This window comes from Oncorhynchus nerka, unplaced genomic scaffold, assembly GCF_034236695.1.
Source record: "Oncorhynchus nerka isolate Pitt River unplaced genomic scaffold, Oner_Uvic_2.0 unplaced_scaffold_1441, whole genome shotgun sequence".
Classification (NCBI taxonomy): domain Eukaryota; kingdom Metazoa; phylum Chordata; class Actinopteri; order Salmoniformes; family Salmonidae; genus Oncorhynchus; species Oncorhynchus nerka.
Window position 1 is genome coordinate 43,252 of NW_027039873.1, and position 18,742 is coordinate 61,993.

The 18,742-nt window shown below is 40.8% G+C and overlaps 8 non-coding genes across 8 annotated transcripts; all 8 read left to right on the forward strand.

Moving 5' to 3' along the window:
- Positions 1-927: 927 nt before the first annotated feature.
- On the forward strand, positions 928-1,000 carry trnar-ucu (transfer RNA arginine (anticodon UCU)). The gene has a single exon. It is a non-coding gene; the product is annotated as a tRNA-Arg (tRNA).
- A 1,609-nt stretch (positions 1,001-2,609) lies between these two features.
- Positions 2,610-2,682, forward strand: trnar-ucu (transfer RNA arginine (anticodon UCU)). The gene has a single exon. It is a non-coding gene; the product is annotated as a tRNA-Arg (tRNA).
- A 573-nt stretch (positions 2,683-3,255) lies between these two features.
- Positions 3,256-3,328, forward strand: trnar-ucu (transfer RNA arginine (anticodon UCU)). Its single transcript has one exon. It is a non-coding gene; the product is annotated as a tRNA-Arg (tRNA).
- Positions 3,329-4,937: 1,609 nt separating this feature from the next.
- Positions 4,938-5,010, forward strand: trnar-ucu (transfer RNA arginine (anticodon UCU)). Its single transcript has one exon. It is a non-coding gene; the product is annotated as a tRNA-Arg (tRNA).
- A 1,299-nt stretch (positions 5,011-6,309) lies between these two features.
- Positions 6,310-6,382, forward strand: trnar-ucu (transfer RNA arginine (anticodon UCU)). Its single transcript has one exon. It is a non-coding gene; the product is annotated as a tRNA-Arg (tRNA).
- Positions 6,383-11,090: 4,708 nt separating this feature from the next.
- On the forward strand, positions 11,091-11,163 carry trnar-ucu (transfer RNA arginine (anticodon UCU)). The gene has a single exon. It is a non-coding gene; the product is annotated as a tRNA-Arg (tRNA).
- Positions 11,164-12,451: 1,288 nt separating this feature from the next.
- On the forward strand, positions 12,452-12,524 carry trnar-ucu (transfer RNA arginine (anticodon UCU)). The gene has a single exon. It is a non-coding gene; the product is annotated as a tRNA-Arg (tRNA).
- A 2,500-nt stretch (positions 12,525-15,024) lies between these two features.
- On the forward strand, positions 15,025-15,097 carry trnar-ucu (transfer RNA arginine (anticodon UCU)). Its single transcript has one exon. It is a non-coding gene; the product is annotated as a tRNA-Arg (tRNA).
- Positions 15,098-18,742: the final 3,645 nt, after the last annotated feature.

The window sequence follows — 18,742 nt, forward strand, 5'->3', positions numbered from 1 at the left end:
AAATTCCTATCGAGGAAGAGAGATCAGCACATAACAAAGAGTTTGATGGATTGAAGCTTTCCGATTCAAATTTTAAAAATGAAGATTTAACAGGGATAAAAAGGAGAATTTCATGGGCATGTCTCTGTGCCCTCCGAAATGCTTCGTTTTTTTACAACTGCTTCTATCAGTTCGTATAGGTCATGCTGATCACACATTTCCACAGTGACTTAAGACACTGACCGCCTAATCCATTTATTGTGAGTACAGGTATTGTATTGGGGTACCTGAAAGTGGAGGGATGAAGTGGAAGAGTGCAGGGCAGTTAACCAAGTGATTTAGGGATCGAAACCATCCTCTGCTATTCAGTTTGCTTTTTGCAATGAAGTGGAAACAGAAGAGAAGAGCTGGGCACATAACAAACAGGTTGATGGATCGAAGCTATCCAATTCTACTTTTAGAAATGAAGTGTAAACAGGGATTTTTTTTTTAAATTGGAGAATTTCATGTGCATGTCTCTGTGCCCTCCGTGATTCTTTTTTTATTACTGCTTCTATCAATCCATATAGGTCATGCTGATCACAGAGTGCCACAGTGGCTTAAGACACTGATCTCCTAATCCATGTATTGTGAATTCAAGTATTGTTTTGGGGTACCTGAAAGTGGAGTGATGTAGTGGAAGTGTGCCTGGCAGTTAACCCAGTGATTTACGGATCGAAACCATCCTCTGCTATTCAGTTTGCTTTTTGCAATGAAGTGCAAACAGAAATATTAAACCATAATTTCATGGGCATGTCTCAGTGCCCTCCGTGATTATTTTTGACTGCTTCTGTCAGTTTGTACAGGTCATGCTGATTACAGAAGCGAAGCGGAAGCGTGATGTCTACTTTAACCACGTGTAGAATCGGTCGAAAACACTCTCTGCTATTCAGTTCTTTTAAAGCAAGTGCCCCAGTGGCCTAATGGATAAGGCACTGGCCTTCTAAGCCAGGGATTGTGGGTTCAAGTCCCATCTGGGGTGAATGAATGCAAATTCCTATCGAGGAAGAGATCAGCACATAACAAAGAGTTTGATGAATTGAAGCTTTCCGATTCAAATTTTAAAAATGAAGATTTAACAGGGATAAAAGGAGAATTTCATGGGCATGTCTCTGTGCCCTCCGAAATGCTTCGTTTTTTACAACTGCTTCTATCAGTTCGTATAGGTCATGCTGATCACACATTTCCACAGTGACTTAACCTCTTCCCTCTACTCGGGACGCTTGCGTCCCAACTAGAACTCTGGAAATGCAAATGCGCTACGCTAAATGCTAATAGTATTAGTTAAAACTCAAAAGTTCATTAAAATACACATGCAGGGTATCGAATTAAAGCTACACTCGTTGTGAATCCAGGCAACAAGTCAGATTTTTAAAATGCTTTTCGGCGAAAGCATGAGAAGCTATTATCTGATAGCATGCACCAATACACTACAACACAAAAGCACAGCAGGGGACATAAGCAAAATAATTAGCATTTCGGCGTTACACAAACCGCACAATAAAATAGAAAACAGTCATCACCTTTCACCATCTTCTTTGTTGGCACTCCTAGATGTCCCATAAACACTATTGGGTCTTTATTTCGATTAAATCGGGCCATATAAAGCCAAGATATCATTATATGTAGACTGTGTGATAAACGAAAAAAACAGCGATTTCACAACGTAACGTCATTTTTAAAATTCAAAAAGTAGACGATAAACTTTCACAAAACACTTCGAAATACATTTGTAATGCTACTTTAGGTATTAGTAAACGTTAATAAGCGATAAAAATCATCAGGAGGCGATGTAAAAATCATTAGCTGTCGTCTTGGAAAAAATTTCACGAGAGAGCTCTTCCAAATGATCTGGGCGGAGACTGGAGGTAAGTGGTTCCCCTGATTCGGTTCAACCAAGAATCAAAGATGATTCAATTCACAAGACTCTAGACAACATGGGGATGCGTTGGGAGTTGAAACCTCGGTCTTATGTAATTCGGTTCACTGTGAACAATTGCTGGAAGTGGCGCAAGGATATTTATTTCCATTTTCTGTGATCAGGTTTTCCTGCGCTTTCCGATGTAACGCACGTTATGTTATAGCCACAGTCGTGATTTAACCAGTTTTTTAAACGTCCGAGTGTTTTCTATCCACACATTCTAACCATATGAACGTACTATATTCCTGGCATGAGTAGCAGGGCGCTGAAATGTTGCGCGATTTTTAACAAAATGTTCAAAAAAGTAGAGGGTAGGAGCAACAGGACACTGACCGCCTAATCCATTTATTGTGAGTACAGGTATTGTATTGAGGTACCTGAAAGTGGAGTGATGTAGTGGAAGTGTGCCTGGCAGTTAACCCAGTGATTTATGGATCGAAACCATCCTCTGCTATTCAGTTTGCTTTTTGCAATGAAGTGCAAACAGAAATATTAAACCATCATTTCATGGGCATGTCTCAGTGCCCTCCGTGATTATTTTTTGACTGCTTCTGTCAGTTTGTACAGGTCATGCTGATTACAGAAGCGAAGCGGAAGCGTGATGTCTACTTTAACCACGTGTACGATCGGTCGAAACAACTCTCTGCTATCCAGCTCTTTTACAGCAAGTGCCCCAGTGGCCTAATGGATAAGGCACTGGCCTTCTAAGCCAGGGATTGTGGGTTCGAGTCCCATCTGGGGTAGATGAATGCAAATTCCTATCGAGGAAGAGAGATCAGCACATAACAAAGAGTTTGATGGATTGAAGCTTTCTGATTCTACTTTTAGAAATGAAGTGTAAACAGGGATTCTTTTTTTAAATTGGAGAATTTCATGTGCATGTCTCTGTGCCCTCCTTGATTCTTTTTTTATTACTGCTTCTATCAATCCATATAGGTCATGCTGATCACAGAGTGCCACAGTGGCTTAAGACACTGATCTCCTAATCCATGTATTGTGAATTCAAGTATTGTTTTGGGGTACCTGAAAGTGGAGTGATTTAGTGGAAGTGTGCCTGGCAGTTAACCCAGTGATTTATGGATCGAAACCATCCTCTGCTATTCAGTTTGCTTTTTGCAATGAAGTGCAAACAGAAATATTAAACCATAATTTCATGGGCATGTCTCAGTGCCCTCCGTGATTATTTTTTGACTGCTTCTGTCAGTTTGTACAGGTCATGCTGATTACAGAAGCGAAGCGGAAGCGTGATGTCTACTTTAACCACGTGTAGAATCGGTCGAAAACACTCTCTGCTATTCAGTTCTTTTAAAGCAAGTGCCCCAGTGGCCTAATGGATAAGGCACTGGCCTTCTAAGCCAGGGATTGTGGGTTCAAGCCCCATCTGGGGTGAATGAATGCAAATTCCTATCGAGGAAGAGAGATCAGCACATAACAAAGAGTTTGATGGATTGAAGCTTTCCGATTCAAATTTTAAAAATGAAGATTTAACAGGGATAAAAGGAGAATTTCATGGGCATGTCTCTGTGCCCTCCGAAATGCTTATTTTTTTACAACTGCTTCTATCAGTTCGTATAGGTCATGCTGATCACACATTTCCACAGTGACTTAACCTCTTCCCTCTACTCGGGACGCTTGCGTCCCAACTAGAGCTCTGGAAATGCAAATGCGCTACGCTAAATGCTAATAGTATTAGTTAAAACTCAAAAGTTCATTAAAATACACATGCAGGGTATCGAATTAAAGCTACACTCGTTGTGAATCCAGGCAACAAGTCAGATTTTTAAAATGCTTTTCGGCGAAAGCATGAGAAGCTATTATCTGATAGCATGCACCAATACACTACAACACAAAAGCACAGCAGGGGACATAAGCAAAATAATTAGCATTTCGGCGTTACACAAACCGCACAATAAAATAGAAAACAGTCATCACCTTTCACCATCTTCTTTGTTGGCACTCCTAGATGTCCCATAAACACTATTGGGTCTTTATTTCGATTAAATCGGGCCATATAAAGCCAAGATATCATTATATGTAGACTGTGTGATAAACGAAAAAAACAGCGATTTCACAACGTAACGTCATTTTTAAAATTCAAAAAGTAGACGATAAACTTTCACAAAACACTTCGAAATACATTTGTAATGCTACTTTAGGTATTAGTAAACGTTAATAAGCGATAAAAATCATCAGGAGGCGATGTAAAAATCATTAGCTGTCGTCTTGGAAAAATTTCACGAGAGAGCTCTTCCAAATGATCTGGGCGGAGACTGGAGGTAAGTGGTTCCCCTGATTCGGTTCAACCAAGAATCAAAGATGATTCAATTCACAAGACTCTAGACAACATGGGGATGCGTTGGGAGTTGAAACCTCGGTCTTATGTAATTCGGTTCACTGTGAACAATTGCTGGAAGTGGCGCAAGGATATTTATTTCCATTTTCTGTGATCAGGTTTTCCTGCGCTTTCCGATGTAACGCACGTTATGTTATAGCCACAGTCGTGATTTAACCAGTTTTTTAAACGTCCGAGTGTTTTCTATCCACACATTCTAACCATATGAACGTACTATATTCCTGGCATGAGTAGCAGGGCGCTGAAATGTTGCGCGATTTTTAACAAAATGTTCAAAAAAGTAGAGGGTAGGAGCAACAGGACACTGACCGCCTAATCCATTTATTGTGAGTACAGGTATTGTATTGAGGTACCTGAAAGTGGAGTGATGTAGTGGAAGTGTGCCTGGCAGTTAACCCAGTGATTTATGGATCGAAACCATCCTCTGCTATTCAGTTTGCTTTTGCAATGAAGTGCAAACAGAAATATTAAACCATCATTTCATGGGCATGTCTCAGTGCCCTCCGTGATTATTTTTTGACTGCTTCTGTCAGTTTGTACAGGTCATGCTGATTACAGAAGCGAAGCGGAAGCGTGATGTCTACTTTAACCACGTGTACGATCGGTCGAAACAACTCTCTGCTATCCAGTTCTTTTACAGCAAGTGCCCCAGTGGCCTAATGGATAAGGCACTGGCCTTCTAAGCCAGGGATTGTGGGTTCGAGTCCCATCTGGGGTAGATGAATGCAAATTCCTATCGAGGAAGAGAGATCACCACATAACAAAGAGTTTGATGGATTGAAGCTTTCTGATTCTACTTTTAGAAATGAAGTGTAAACAGGGATTCTTTTTTTAAATTGGAGAATTTCATGTGCATGTCTCTGTGCCCTCCTTGATTCTTTTTTTTATTACTGCTTCTATCAATCCATATAGGTCATGCTGATCACAGAGTGCCACAGTGGCTTAAGACACTGATCTCCTAATCCATGTATTGTGAATTCAAGTATTGTTTTGGGGTACCTGAAAGTGGAGTGATTTAGTGGAAGTGTGCCTGGCAGTTAACCCAGTGATTTATGGATCGAAACCATCCTCTGCTATTCAGTTTGCTTTTTGCAATGAAGTGCAAACAGAAATATTAAACCATAATTTCATGGGCATGTCTCACTGCCCTCCGTGATTATTTTTTGACTGCTTCTGTCAGTTTGTACAGGTCATGCTGATTACAGAAGCGAAGCGGAAGCGTGATGTCTACTTTAACCACGTGTAGAATCGGTCAAAAACACTCTGCTATTCAGTTCTTTTAAAGCAAGTCCCCCAGTGGCCTCATGGATAAGGCACTGGCCTTCTAAGCCAGGGATTGTGGGTTCGAGTCCCATCTGGGGTGAATGAATGCAAATTCCTATCGAGGAAGAGAGATCAGCACATAACAAAGAGTTTGATGGATTGAAGCTTTCCGATTCAAATTTTAAAAATGAAGATTTAACAGGGATAAAAAGGAGAATTTCATGGGCATGTCTCTGTGCCCTCCGAAATGCATTTTTTTTTACAACTGCTTCTATCAGTTCGTATAGGTCATGCTGATCACACATTTCCACAGTGACTTAAGACACTGACCGCCTAATCCATTTATTGTGAGTACAGGTATTGTATTGGGGTACCTGAAAGTGGAGGGATGAAGTGGAAGAGTGCAGGGCAGTTAACCAAGTGATTTAGGGATCGAAAGCATCCTCTGCTATCCAGTTTGCTTTTAGCAATGAAGTGGAAACAGAAGAGAAGAGCTGGGCACATAACAAACAGGTTGATGGATCGAAGCTATCCAATTCTACTTTTAGAAATGAAGTGTAAACAGGGATTTTTTTTTTAAATTGGAGAATTTCATGTGCATGTCTCTGTGCCCTCCGTGATTATTTTTGACTGCTTCTGTCAGTTTGTACAGGTCATGCTGATTACAGAAGCGAAGCGGAGCGTGATGTCTACTTTAACCACGTGTACAATCGGTCAAAACCACTCTCTGCTATCCAGTTCTTTTAAAGCAAGTTCCCCAGTGGCCTAATGGATAAGGCACTGGCCTTCTAAGCCAGGGATTGTGGGTTCGAGTCCCATCTGGGGTGGATGAATTCAAATTCCTGTGGATGAAGAGAGAGCCGCATATATCACAGAGTTTGATATGTTGAAGCTTTCCGATTCAATTTTTAGAAATGAAGATTTAACAGGGCTAAAAAGGAGAATTTCATGGGCATGTCTCTGTGCCCTCCGAAATGCATTTTTTTACAACTGCTTCTATCAGTTCGTATAGGTCATGCTGATCACACATTTCCACAGTGACTTAAGACACTGACCGCCTAATCCATTTATTGTGAGTACAGGTATTGTATTGGGGTACCTGAAAGTGGAGGGATGAAGTGGAAGAGTGCAGGGCAGTTAACCAAGTGATTTAGGGATCGAAAGCATCCTCTGCTATCCAGTTTGCTTTTAGCAATGAAGTGGAAACAGAAGAGAAGAGCTGGGCACATAACAAACAGGTTGATGGATCGAAGCTATCCAATTCTACTTTTAGAAATGAAGTGTAAACAGGGATTCTTTTTTTAAATTGGAGAATTTCATGTGCATGTCTCTGTGCCCTCCTTGATTCTTTTTTTATTACTGCTTCTATCAATCCATATAGGTCATGCTGATCACAGAGTGCCACAGTGGCTTAAGACACTGATCTCCTAATCCATGTATTGTGAATTCAAGTATTGTTTTGGGGTACCTGAAAGTGGAGTGATTTAGTGGAAGTGTGCCTGGCAGTTAACCCAGTGATTTATGGATCGAAACCATCCTCTGCTATTCAGTTTGCTTTTTGCAATGAAGTGCAAACAGAAATATTAAACCATAATTTCATGGGCATGTCTCAGTGCCCTCCGTGATTATTTTTTGACTGCTTCTGTCAGTTTGTACAGGTCATGCTGATTACAGAAGCGAAGCGGAAGCGTGATGTCTACTTTAACCACGTGTAGAATCGGTCAAAAACACTCTGCTATTCAGTTCTTTTAAAGCAAGTCCCCCAGTGGCCTCATGGATAAGGCACTGGCCTTCTAAGCCAGGGATTGTGGGTTCGAGTCCCATCTGGGTTGAATGAATGCAAATTCCTATCGAGGAAGAGAGATCAGCACATAACAAAGAGTTTGATGGATTGAAGCTTTCCGATTCAAATTTTAAAAATGAAGATTTAACAGGGATAAAAAGGAGAATTTCATGGGCATGTCTCTGTGCCCTCCGAAATGCTTCGTTTTTTTACAACTGCTTCTATCAGTTCGTATAGGTCATGCTGATCACACATTTCCACAGTGACTTAAGACACTGACCGCCTAATCCATTTATTGTGAGTACAGGTATTGTATTGGGGTAACTGAAAGTGGAGGGATGAAGTGGAAGAGTGCAGGGCAGTTAACCAAGTGATTTAGGGATCGAAAGCATCCTCTGCTATCCAGTTTGCTTTTAGCAATGAAGTGCAAACAGAAGAGAAGAGCTGGGCACATAACAAACAGGTTGATGGATCGAAGCTATCCAATTCTACTTTTAGAAATGAAGTGTAAACAGGGATTTTTTTTTTAAATTGGAGAATTTCATGTGCATGTCTCTGTGCCCTCCGTGATTCTTTTTTTATTACTGCTTCTATCAATCCATATAGGTCATGCTGATCACAGAGTGCCACAGTGGCTTAAGACACTGATCTCTAATCCATGTATTGTGAATTCAAGTATTGTTTTGGGGTACCTGAAAGTGGAGTGATGTAGTGGAAGTGTGCCTGGCAGTTAACCCAGTGATTTACGGATCGAAACCATCCTCTGCTATTCAGTTTGCTTTTTGCAATGAAGTGCAAACAGAAATATTAAACCATAATTTCATGGGCATGTCTCAGTGCCCTCCGTGATTATTTTTGACTGCTTCTGTCAGTTTGTACAGGTCATGCTGATTACAGAAGCGAAGCGGAAGCGTGATGTCTACTTTAACCACGTGTAGAATCGGTCAAAAACACTCTCTGCTATTCAGTTCTTTTAAAGCAAGTCCCTCAGTGGCCTCATGGATAAGGCACTGGCCTTCTAAGCCAGGGATTGTGGGTTCGAGTCCCATCTCGGGTGGATGAATGCAAATTCCTATCGAGGAAGAGAGATCAGCACATAACAAAGAGTTTGAAGGATTGAAGCTTTCCGATTCAAATTTTAAAAATGAAGATTTAACAGGGATAAAAAGGAGAATTTCATGGGCATGTCTCTGTGCCCTCCGAAATGCTTCGTTTTTTTACAACTGCTTCTATCAGTTCGTATAGGTCATGCTGATCACACATTTCCACAGTGACTTAAGACACTGACCGCCTAATCCATTTATTGTGAGTACAAGTATTGTATTGGGGTACCTGAAAGTGGAGGGATGAAGTGGAAGAGTGCAGGGCAGTTAACCAAGTGATTTAGGGATCGAAAGCATCCTCTGCTATCCAGTTTGCTTTTAGCAATGAAGTGCAAACAGAAGAGAAGAGCTGGGCACATAACAAACAGGTTGATGGATCGAAGCTATCCAATTCTACTTTTAGAAATGAAGTGTAAACAGGGATTTTTTTTTTAAATTGGAGAATTTCATGTGCATGTCTCTGTGCCCTCCGTGATTATTTTTTGACTGCTTCTGTCAGTTTGTACAGGTCATGCTGATTACAGAAGCGAAGCGGAAGCGTGATGTCTACTTTAACCACGTGTACGATCGGTCAAAACCACTCTCTGCTATCCAGTTCTTTTAAAGCAAGTGCCCCAGTGGCCTAATGGATAAGGCCTTCTAAGCCAGGGATTGTGGGTTCGAGTCCCATCTGGGGTGGATGAATTCAAATTCCTGTGGATGAAGAGAGAGCCGCATATATCACAGAGTTTGATATGTTGAAGCTTTCCGATTCAATTTTTAGAAATGAAGATTTAACAGGGCTAAAAAGGAGAATTTCATGGGCATGTCTCTGTGCCCTCCGAAATGCATTTTTTTACAACTGCTTCTATCAGTTCGTATAGGTCATGCTGATCACACATTTCCACAGTGACTTAAGACACTGACCGCCTAATCCATTTATTGTGAGTACAGGTATTGTATTGGGGTACCTGAAAGTGGAGGGATGAAGTGGAAGAGTGCAGGGCAGTTAACCAAGTGATTTAGGGATCGAAACCATCCTCTGCTATCCAGTTTGCTTTTAGCAATGAAGTGGAAACAGAAGAGAAGAGCTGGGCACATAACAAACAGGTTGATGGATCGAAGCTATCCAATTCTACTTTTAGAAATGAAGTGTAAACAGGGATTTTTTTTTAAATTGGAGAATTTCATGTGCATGTCTCTGTGCCCTCCGTGATTCTTTTTTTATTACTGCTTCTATCAATCCATATAGGTCATGCTGATGACAGAGTGCCACAGTGGCTTAAGACACTGATCTCCTATTCCATGTGTTGTGAATTCAAGTATTGTTTTGGGGTACCTGAAAGTGGAGTGATGTAGTGGAAGTGTGCCTGGCAGTTAACCCAGTGATTTATGGATCGAAACCATCCTCTGCTATTCAGTTTGCTGTTAGCAATGAAGTGCAAACAGAAATATTAAACCATAATTTCACGGGCATGTCTCAGTGCCCTCCGTGATTTTTTTTTGACAGCTTCTGTCAGTTTGTACAGGTCATGCTGATTACAGAAGCGAAGCGGAAGCGTGATGTCTACTTTAACCACGTGTACGATCGGTCGAAACCACTCTCTGCTATCCAGTTCTTTTAACCTCTTAAGTCGACCCTCTACTTTTTTGAACATTCTGTTAAAAATCGCGCAACATTTCAGCGCCCTGCTACTTATGCCAGGAATATAGTATATGCATTTGCTTAGTCTGTGTGGATAGAAAACACTCAGGCGTTTAAAAACTGGTTAAATCACTGCTGTGGCTTTACCAGAACGGCATTTACATCGAAAAGCACAGGAAAAACTGATCACTGAAAATGGGAAAATATATCCATGCGCTACTTGATCCCATTGATAAACGTGAACCACAATTAATTGACTGAGGTTGCAGTACCTACAGCTTCCACACGGTGTCTAGAGTCTTGTCATTTCCCTTCGAGTTGTTTCTTGGTCAAACACATGCAGGACACCGTATCTAATCCGGTCTAGGACCGGATATTTTCGTTGAGTTTCTAGCCGGACATTTTTCCAGACGGACAGCTAATGATCTTTACATCGCCTCCTGATGAATTTTATCGCTTATTAACGTTTACTAATACCTAAAGTTGCATTACAAACGTATTTGAAGTGTTTTGTGAAAGTTTATCGTCGACTTTTTGAATTTTAAAAAATGACGTTACGTTTTGAAACAATGTTTTTTTCGTTTATCACACAGTCTACATATAACGATATCTAGGCTTTATATGGACCGATTTAATCGAAATAAAGACCCAAATAGTGTTTATGGGACATCTAGGAGTGCCAACAAAGAAGATGGTGAAAGGTAATGAATGTTTTCTATTTTATTGTGCGGTTTGTGTAACGCCGAAATGCTAATTATTTTGTTTACGTCCCCTGTGGGTCTTTTGGGGTGTTGCATGCTATCAGATAATAGCTTCTCATGCTTTCGCCGAAAAGCATTTTAAAAATCTGACTCGTTGCCTGGATTCACAACGAGTGTAGCTTTAATTCGATACCCTGCATGTGTATTTTAATGAACTTTTGAGTTTTAACTAATACTATTAGCATTTAGCGTAGCGCATTTGCATTTCCAGAGCTCTAGTTGGGACGCAAGCGTCCCGAGTAGAAGCAACAGGTTAAAGCAAGTGCCCCAGTGGCCTAATGGATAAGGCACTGGCCTTCTAAGCCAGGGATTGTGGGTTCGAGTCCCATCTGGGGTGGATGAATGCAAAGTCTTATGGAGGAAGAGAGATCAGCACATAACACAGAGTTTGATGGATTGAAGCTTTCCCATTCAAATTTTAGAAATTAAGATTTAACAGGGATAAAAAGGATAATTTCATGGGCATGTCTCTGTACCCTCCGAAATGCTTTTTTTTTTTTTACAACTGCTTCTATCAGTTCGTATAGGTCATGCTGATCACACATTTCCACAGTGACTTAAGACACTGACCGCCTAATCCATTTATTGTGAGTTCAAGTATTTTATTGGGGTACCTGAAAGTGGAGGGATGAAGTGGAAGAGTGCAGGGCAGTTAACCAAGTGATTTAGGGATCGAAACCATCCTCTGCTATCCAGTTTGCTTTTAGCAATGAAGTGCAAACAGAAGAGAAGAGCTGGGCACATAACACAGAGGTTGATGGATCGAAGCTATCCAATTCTACTTTTAGAAATGAAGTGTAAACAGGGAATTTTTTTAAATTGGAGAATTTCATGTGCATGTCTCTGTGCCCTCCGTGATTATTTTTTTATTAATGCTTCTATCAATCCATATAGGTCATGCTGATCACAGAGTGCCACAGTGGCTTAAGACTCTGATCTCCTAATCCATGTATTGTGAATTCAAGTATTGTTTTGGGGTACCTGAAAGTGGAGTGATGTAGTGGAAGTGTGCCTGGCGGTTAACCCAGTGATTTATGGATTGAAACCATCCTCTGCTATTCAGTTTGCTTTTAGCAATGAAGTGCAAACAGAAATATTAAACCATCATTTCATGGGCATGTCTCAGTGCCCTCCATGATTATTTTTTGACTGCTTCTGTCAGTTTGTACAGGTCATGCTGATTACAGAAGCGAAGCGGAAGCTTGATGTCAACTTTAACCACTTGTACAATCATTCGAAACCACTCTCTGCTATCCATTTTTATTAAAGCAAGTGCCCCAGTGGCCTAATGGATAAGGCCTTCTAAGCCAGAGATTGTGGGTTCGAGTCCCATCTGGGGTGGATGAATGCAAGTTCCCATGGAGGAAGAGATATCAGCACATAACACAGAGTTTGATGGGTCGAAGCTTTCCTATTAAATTTTTAGAAATTAATATTTAACAGGGATAAAAAAGGAGAATTTCATGGGCATGTCTCAGTGCCCTCCATGATTATTTTTTGACTGCTTCTGTCAGTTTGTACAGGTCATGCTGATTACAGAAGCGAAGCGGAAGAGTGATGTCTACTTTAACCACTTGTACAATCGGTCGAAACCACTCTCTACTATCCAGTTCTGAAAAGCAAGTGCCCCAGTGGCCTAATGGATAAGGCACTGGCCTTCTAAGCCAGGGATTGTGGGTTCGAGTCCCATCTGGGGTGGATGAATGCAAGTTCCCATGGAGGAAGAGATATCAGCACATAACACAGAGTTTGATGGGTCGAAGCTTTCCTATTAAATTTTTAGAAATTAATATTTAACAGGGATAAAAAAGGAGAATTTCATGGGCATGTCTCTGTGCCCTCCGAAATGCATTTTTTTTTTACAACTGCTTCTATCAGTTCGTATAGGTCATGCTGATCACACATTTCCACAGTGACTTAAGACACTGACCGCCTAATCCATTTAATGTGAGTTCAAGTATTGTATTGGGGTACCTGAAAGTGTAGGGATGAAGTGGAAGAGTGCAGGGCAGTTAACCAAGTGATTTAGGGATTGAAACCAGCCTCTGCTATCCAGTTTGCTTTTAGCAATGAAGTGCAAACAGAAGAGAAGAGCTGGGCACATAACACAGAGGTTGATGGATCGAAGCTATCCAATTCTATTTTTAGAAATGAAGTGTAAACAGGGATTTTTTTTTAAATTGGAGAATTTCATGTGCATGTCTCTGTGCCCTCCGTGAATCTTTTTTTATTACTGCTTCTATCAATCCATATAGGTCATGCTGATCACAGAGTGCCACAGTGGCTTGAGACACTGATCTCCTAATCCATGTATTGTGAATTCAAGTATTGTTTTGGGGTACCTGAAAGTGGAGTGATGTATTGGAAGTGTGCCTGGCAGTTAACCCAGTGATTTATGGATCGAAACCATCCTCTGCTATTCAGTTTGCTTTTAGCAATGAAGTGCAAACAGAAATATTAAACCATAATTTCACGGGTATGTCTCAGTGCCCTCCGTGATTATTTTTTGACTGCTTCTGTCAGTTTGTACAGGTCATGCTGATTACAGAAGCGAAGCGGAAGCGTGATGTCTACTTTAACCACGTGTACGATCAGTCGAAACCACTCTCTGCTATCCAGTTCTTTTATAGCAAGTACCCCAGTGGCCTAATGGATAAAGCACTTCCCTTCTAAGCCAGGGATTGTGGGTTCGAGTCCCATCTGGGGTTGATTAATAGAACTTCCTATGGAGGAAGAGCGATCAGCACATAACACAGAGTTTGATGGATTGAAGCTTTCCGATTCTATTTTTAGAAATGAAGATTTAACAGGGATAAAGAAGGAGAATTTCATGGGCATGTCCCTGTGCCCTCCGAATTGCTATTTTTTTTACAACTGCTTCTATCAGTTCGTATAGCTCATGCTGATCACATATTTCCACAGTGACTTAAGACACTGACCGCCTAATCCATTTAATGTGAGTTCAAGTATTGTATTGGGGTACCTGAAAGTGTAGGGATGAAGTGGAAGAGTGCAGGGCAGTTAACCAAGTGATTTAGGGATTGAAACCAGCCTCTGCTATCCAGTTTGCTTTTAGCAATGAAGTGCAAACAGAAGAGAAGAGCTGGGCACATAACACAGAGGTTGATGGATCGAAGCTATCCAATTCTACTTTTAGAAATGAAGTGTAAACAGGGATTTTTTTTTAAATTGGATAATTTCATGTGCATGTCTCAGTGCCCTCCGTGATTCTTTTTTTATTACTGCTTCTATCAATCCATATAGGTCATGCTGATCACAGAGTGCCACAGTGGCTTAAGACACTGATCTCCTATTCCATGTATTGTGAATTCAAGTATTGTTTTGGGGTACCTGAAAGTGGAGTGATGTAGTGGAAGTGTGCCTGGCAGTTAACCCAGTGATGTCTCAGTGCCCTCCGTGATTATTTTTTGACTGCTTCTGTCAGTTTGTACAGGTCATGCTGATTACAGAAGCGAAGCGGAAGCGTGATGTCTACTTTAACCACGTGTACGATCGGTCTAAACCACTCTCTGCTATCCAGTTCTTTTATAGAAAGTGCCCCAGTGGCCTAATGGATAAAGCACTGGCCTTCTAAGCCAGGGATTGTGGGTTCGAGTCCCAACTGGGGTGGATCAGTAGAACTTCCTATGGAGGAAGAGCGATCAGCACATAACACAGAGTTTGATGGATTGAAGCTTTCCTATTAAATTTTTAGAAATGAAGAAGTAACAGGGATAAAAAAGGAGAATTTCATGGGCATGTCTCTGTCCCCTCCGAAATGCATTTTCTTTTTACAACTGCTTCTATCAGTTCGTATAGGTCATGCTGATCACACATTTCCACAGTGACTTAAGACACTGACCGCCTAATCCATGTATTGTGAATTCAAGTATTGTTTTGGGGTACCTGAAAGTGGAGTGATGTAGTGGAAGTGTGCCTGGCAGTTAACCCAGTGATTTATGGATCGAAACCATCCTCTGCTATTCAGTTTGCTTTTAGCAATGAAGTGCAAACAGAAATATTAAACCATAATTTCATGTGCATGTCTCAGTGCCCTCCGTGATTATTTTTTGACTGCTTCTGTCAGTTTGTACAGGTCATGCTGATTACAGAAGCGAAGCGGAAGAGTGATGTCTACTTTAACCACTTGTACAATCGGTCGAAACCACTCTCTACTATCCAGTTCTGAAAAGCAAGTGCCCCAGTGGCCTAATGGATAAGGCACTGGCCTTCTAAGCCAGGGATTGTGGGTTCGAGTCCCATCTGGGGTGGATGAATGCAAGTTCCCATGGAGGAAGAGATATCAGCACATAACACAGAGTTTGATGGGTCGAAGCTTTCCTATAAAATTTTTAGAAATGAAGATTTAACAGGGATAAAAAAGGAGAATTTCATGGGCATGTCTCTGTGCCCTCCGAAATGCATTTTCTTTTTACAACTGCTTCTATCAGTTCGTATAGGTCATGCTGATCACACATTTCCACAGTGACTTAAGACACTGACCGCCTAATCCATGTATTGTGAATTCAAGTATTGTTTTGGGGTACCTGAAAGTGGAGGGATGAAGTGGAAGTGTGCAGGGCAGTTAACCAAGTTATTTAGGGATCGAAACCATCCTCTGCCAATCAGTTTGCTGTTAGCAATGAAGTGCAAACAGAAATATTAAACCATAATTTCACGGGCATGTCTCAGTGCCCTCCGTGATTATTTTTTGACAGCTTCTGTCAGTTTGTACAGGTCATGCTGATTACAGAAGCGAAGCGGAAGCGTGATGTCTACTTTAACCACGTGTACGATCGGTCGAAACCACTCTCTGCTATCCAGTTCTTTTAACCTCTTAACCTCTTCAGTCGACCCTCTACTTTTTTGAACATTTTGTTAAAAATCGCGCAACATTTCAGCGCCCTGCTACTCATGCCAGGAATATAGTACGTTCATATGGTTAGAATGTGCGTATAGGAAACCCTCGGAAGTTTTTAAAACTGGTTAAATCACGACTGTGGCTATTACATAACGTGCGTTACATCGGAAAGCGCAGGAAAACCTGATCACAGAAAATGGAAATAAATATCCTTGCGCCACTACCGCAATTGTTAACAGTGAGCCGAATTAGATAAGACCGAGCATTCAACTCCCACAGCATCCCCATGTTGTCGAGTATCTTGTGAATTTAATCATCTTTGATTCTTGGTTGAACCGAAAGAGGGGCACCGCTTACCTCCGGTCTCCGCCCAGATCATTCCGGAAGAGCTCTCTCCTGAAATTTTTTCCAAGACGACAGCTAATGATATCTACATCGCCTACGGATGATTTTTATCGCATATTAACGTTTACTAATACCTAAAGTAGCATTACAAACGTATTTCGAAGTGTTTTGTGAAAGTTTATCGTCTACTTTTTGAATTTTAAAAAATGACGTTACGTTGTGAAATCACTGTTTTTTTCGTTTATCACACATTTACATTTACATTTAAGTCATTTAGCACACAGTCTACATATAACGATATCTTGGCTTTATATGGCCCGATTTAATCGAAATAAAGACCCAATAGTGTTTATGGGACATCTAGGAGTGCCAACAAAGAAGATGGTGAAAGGTAATGACTGTTTTCTATTTTATTGTGCGGTTTGTGTAACGCCGAAATGCTAATTATTTTGTTTACGTCCCCTGCTGTGCTTTTCTGTTGTAGTGTATTGGTGCATGCTATCAGATAATAGCTTCTCATGCTGTCGCCGAAAAGCATTTTAAAAATCTGACTTGTTGCCTGGATTCACAACGAGTGTAGCTTTAATTTGATACCCTGCATGTGTATTTTAATGAACTTTTGAGTTTTAACTAATACTATTAGCATTTAGCGTAGCACATTTGCATTTCCAGAGCTCTAGTTGGGACGCAAGCGTCCCAGGTAGAGGCAAGAGGTTAAGTCGACCCTCTACTTTTTTGAACATTCTGTTAAAAATCGCGCAACATTTCAGTGCCCTGCTACTCATGCCAGGAATATAGTATATGCATTTGCTTAGTCTGTGTGGATAGAAAACACTCAGACGTTTAAAAAACTGGTTAAATCACTGCTGTGGCTTTACCAGAACGGCATTTACATCGAAAAGCACAGGAAAAACTGATCACTGAAAATGGGAAAATATATCCATGCGCTACTTGATCCCTTTGATAAACGTGAACCACAATTAATTGACTGAGGTTGCAGTACCTACAGCTTCCACACGGTGTCTAGAGTCTTATCATTTCCCTTCGAGTTTTTTCTTGGTCAAACACATGCAGGACACCGTATCTAATCCGGTCTAGGACCGGATATTTTCGTTGAGTTTCTAGCCGGACATTTTTCCAGACGGACAGCTAATGATCTTTACATCGCCTCCTGGTGAATTTTATCGCTTATTAACGTTTACTAATACCTAAAGTTGCATTACAAACGTATTTCGAAGTGTTTTGTGAAAGTTTATCGTCGACTTTTTGAATTTTAAAAAATGACGTTACGTTTTGAAACGATGTTTTTTTCGTTTATCACACAGTCTACATATAACGATATCTAGGCTTTATATGGACCGATTTAATCGAAATAAAGACCCAAATAGTGTTTATGGGACATCTAGGAGTGCCAACAAAGAAGATGGTGAAAGGTAATGAATGTTTTCTATTTTATTGTGCGGTTTGTGTAACGCCGAAATGCTAATTATTTTGTTTACGTCCCCTGTGGGTCTTTTGGGGTGTTGCATGCTATCAGATAATAGCTTCTCATGCTTTCGCCGAAAAGCATTTTAAAAATCTGACTTGTTGCCTGGATTCACAACGAGTGTAGCTTTAATTCGATACCCTGCATGTGTATTTTAATGAACTTTTGAGTTTTAACTAATACTATTAGCATTTAGCGTAGGGCATTTGCATTTCCAGAGCTCTAGTTGGGACGCAAGAGTCCCGAGTAGAAGCAACAGGTTAAAGCAAGTGCCCCAGTGGCCTAATGGATAAGGCACTGGCCTTCTAAGCCAGGGATTGTGGGTTCGAGTCCCATCTGGTGTGGATGAATGCAAATTCCTATGGAGGAAGAGAGATCATCACATAACACAGAGTTTGATGGATTGAAGCTTTCGTATTAAATTTTTAGAAATGAAGATTTAACAGGGATAAAAAAGGAGAATTTCATGGGCATGTCTCTGTGCCCTCCGAAATGCATTTTCTTTTTACAACTGCTTCTATCAGTTCGTATAGGTCATGCTGATCACACATTTCCACAGTGACTTAAGACACTGACCGCCTAATCCATTTATTGTGAGTTCAAGTATTGTATTGGGGTACCTGAAAGTGGAGGGATGAAGTGGAAGAGTGCAGGGCAGTTAACCAAGTGATTTAGGGATCGAAACCATCGTCTGCTATCCAGTTTGCTTTTAGCAATGAAGTGCAAACAGAAGAGAAGAGCTGGGCACATAACACAGAGGTTGATGGATCGAAGCTATCCAATTCTACTTTTAGAAATGAAGTGTAAACAGGGATTTTTTTAAATTGGAGAATTTCATGTGCATGTCTCTGTGCCCTCCGTGATTCTTTTTTATTACTGCTTCTATCAATCCATATAGGTCATGCTGATCACAGAGTGCCACAGTGGCTTAAGACACTGATCTCCTATTCCATGTATTGTGAATTCAAGTATTGTTTTGGGGTACCTGAAAGTGGAGTGATGTAGTGGAAGTGTGCCTGGCAGTTAACCCAGTGATTTATGGATCGAAACCATCCTCTGCTATTCAGTTTGCTGTTAGCAATGAAGTGCAAACAGAAATAATAAACCATAATTTCACGGGCATGTCTCAGTGCCCTCCGTGATTATTTTTTGACAGCTTCTGTCAGTTTGTACAGGTCATGCTGATTACAGAAGCGAAGCGGAAGCGTGATGTCTACTTTAACC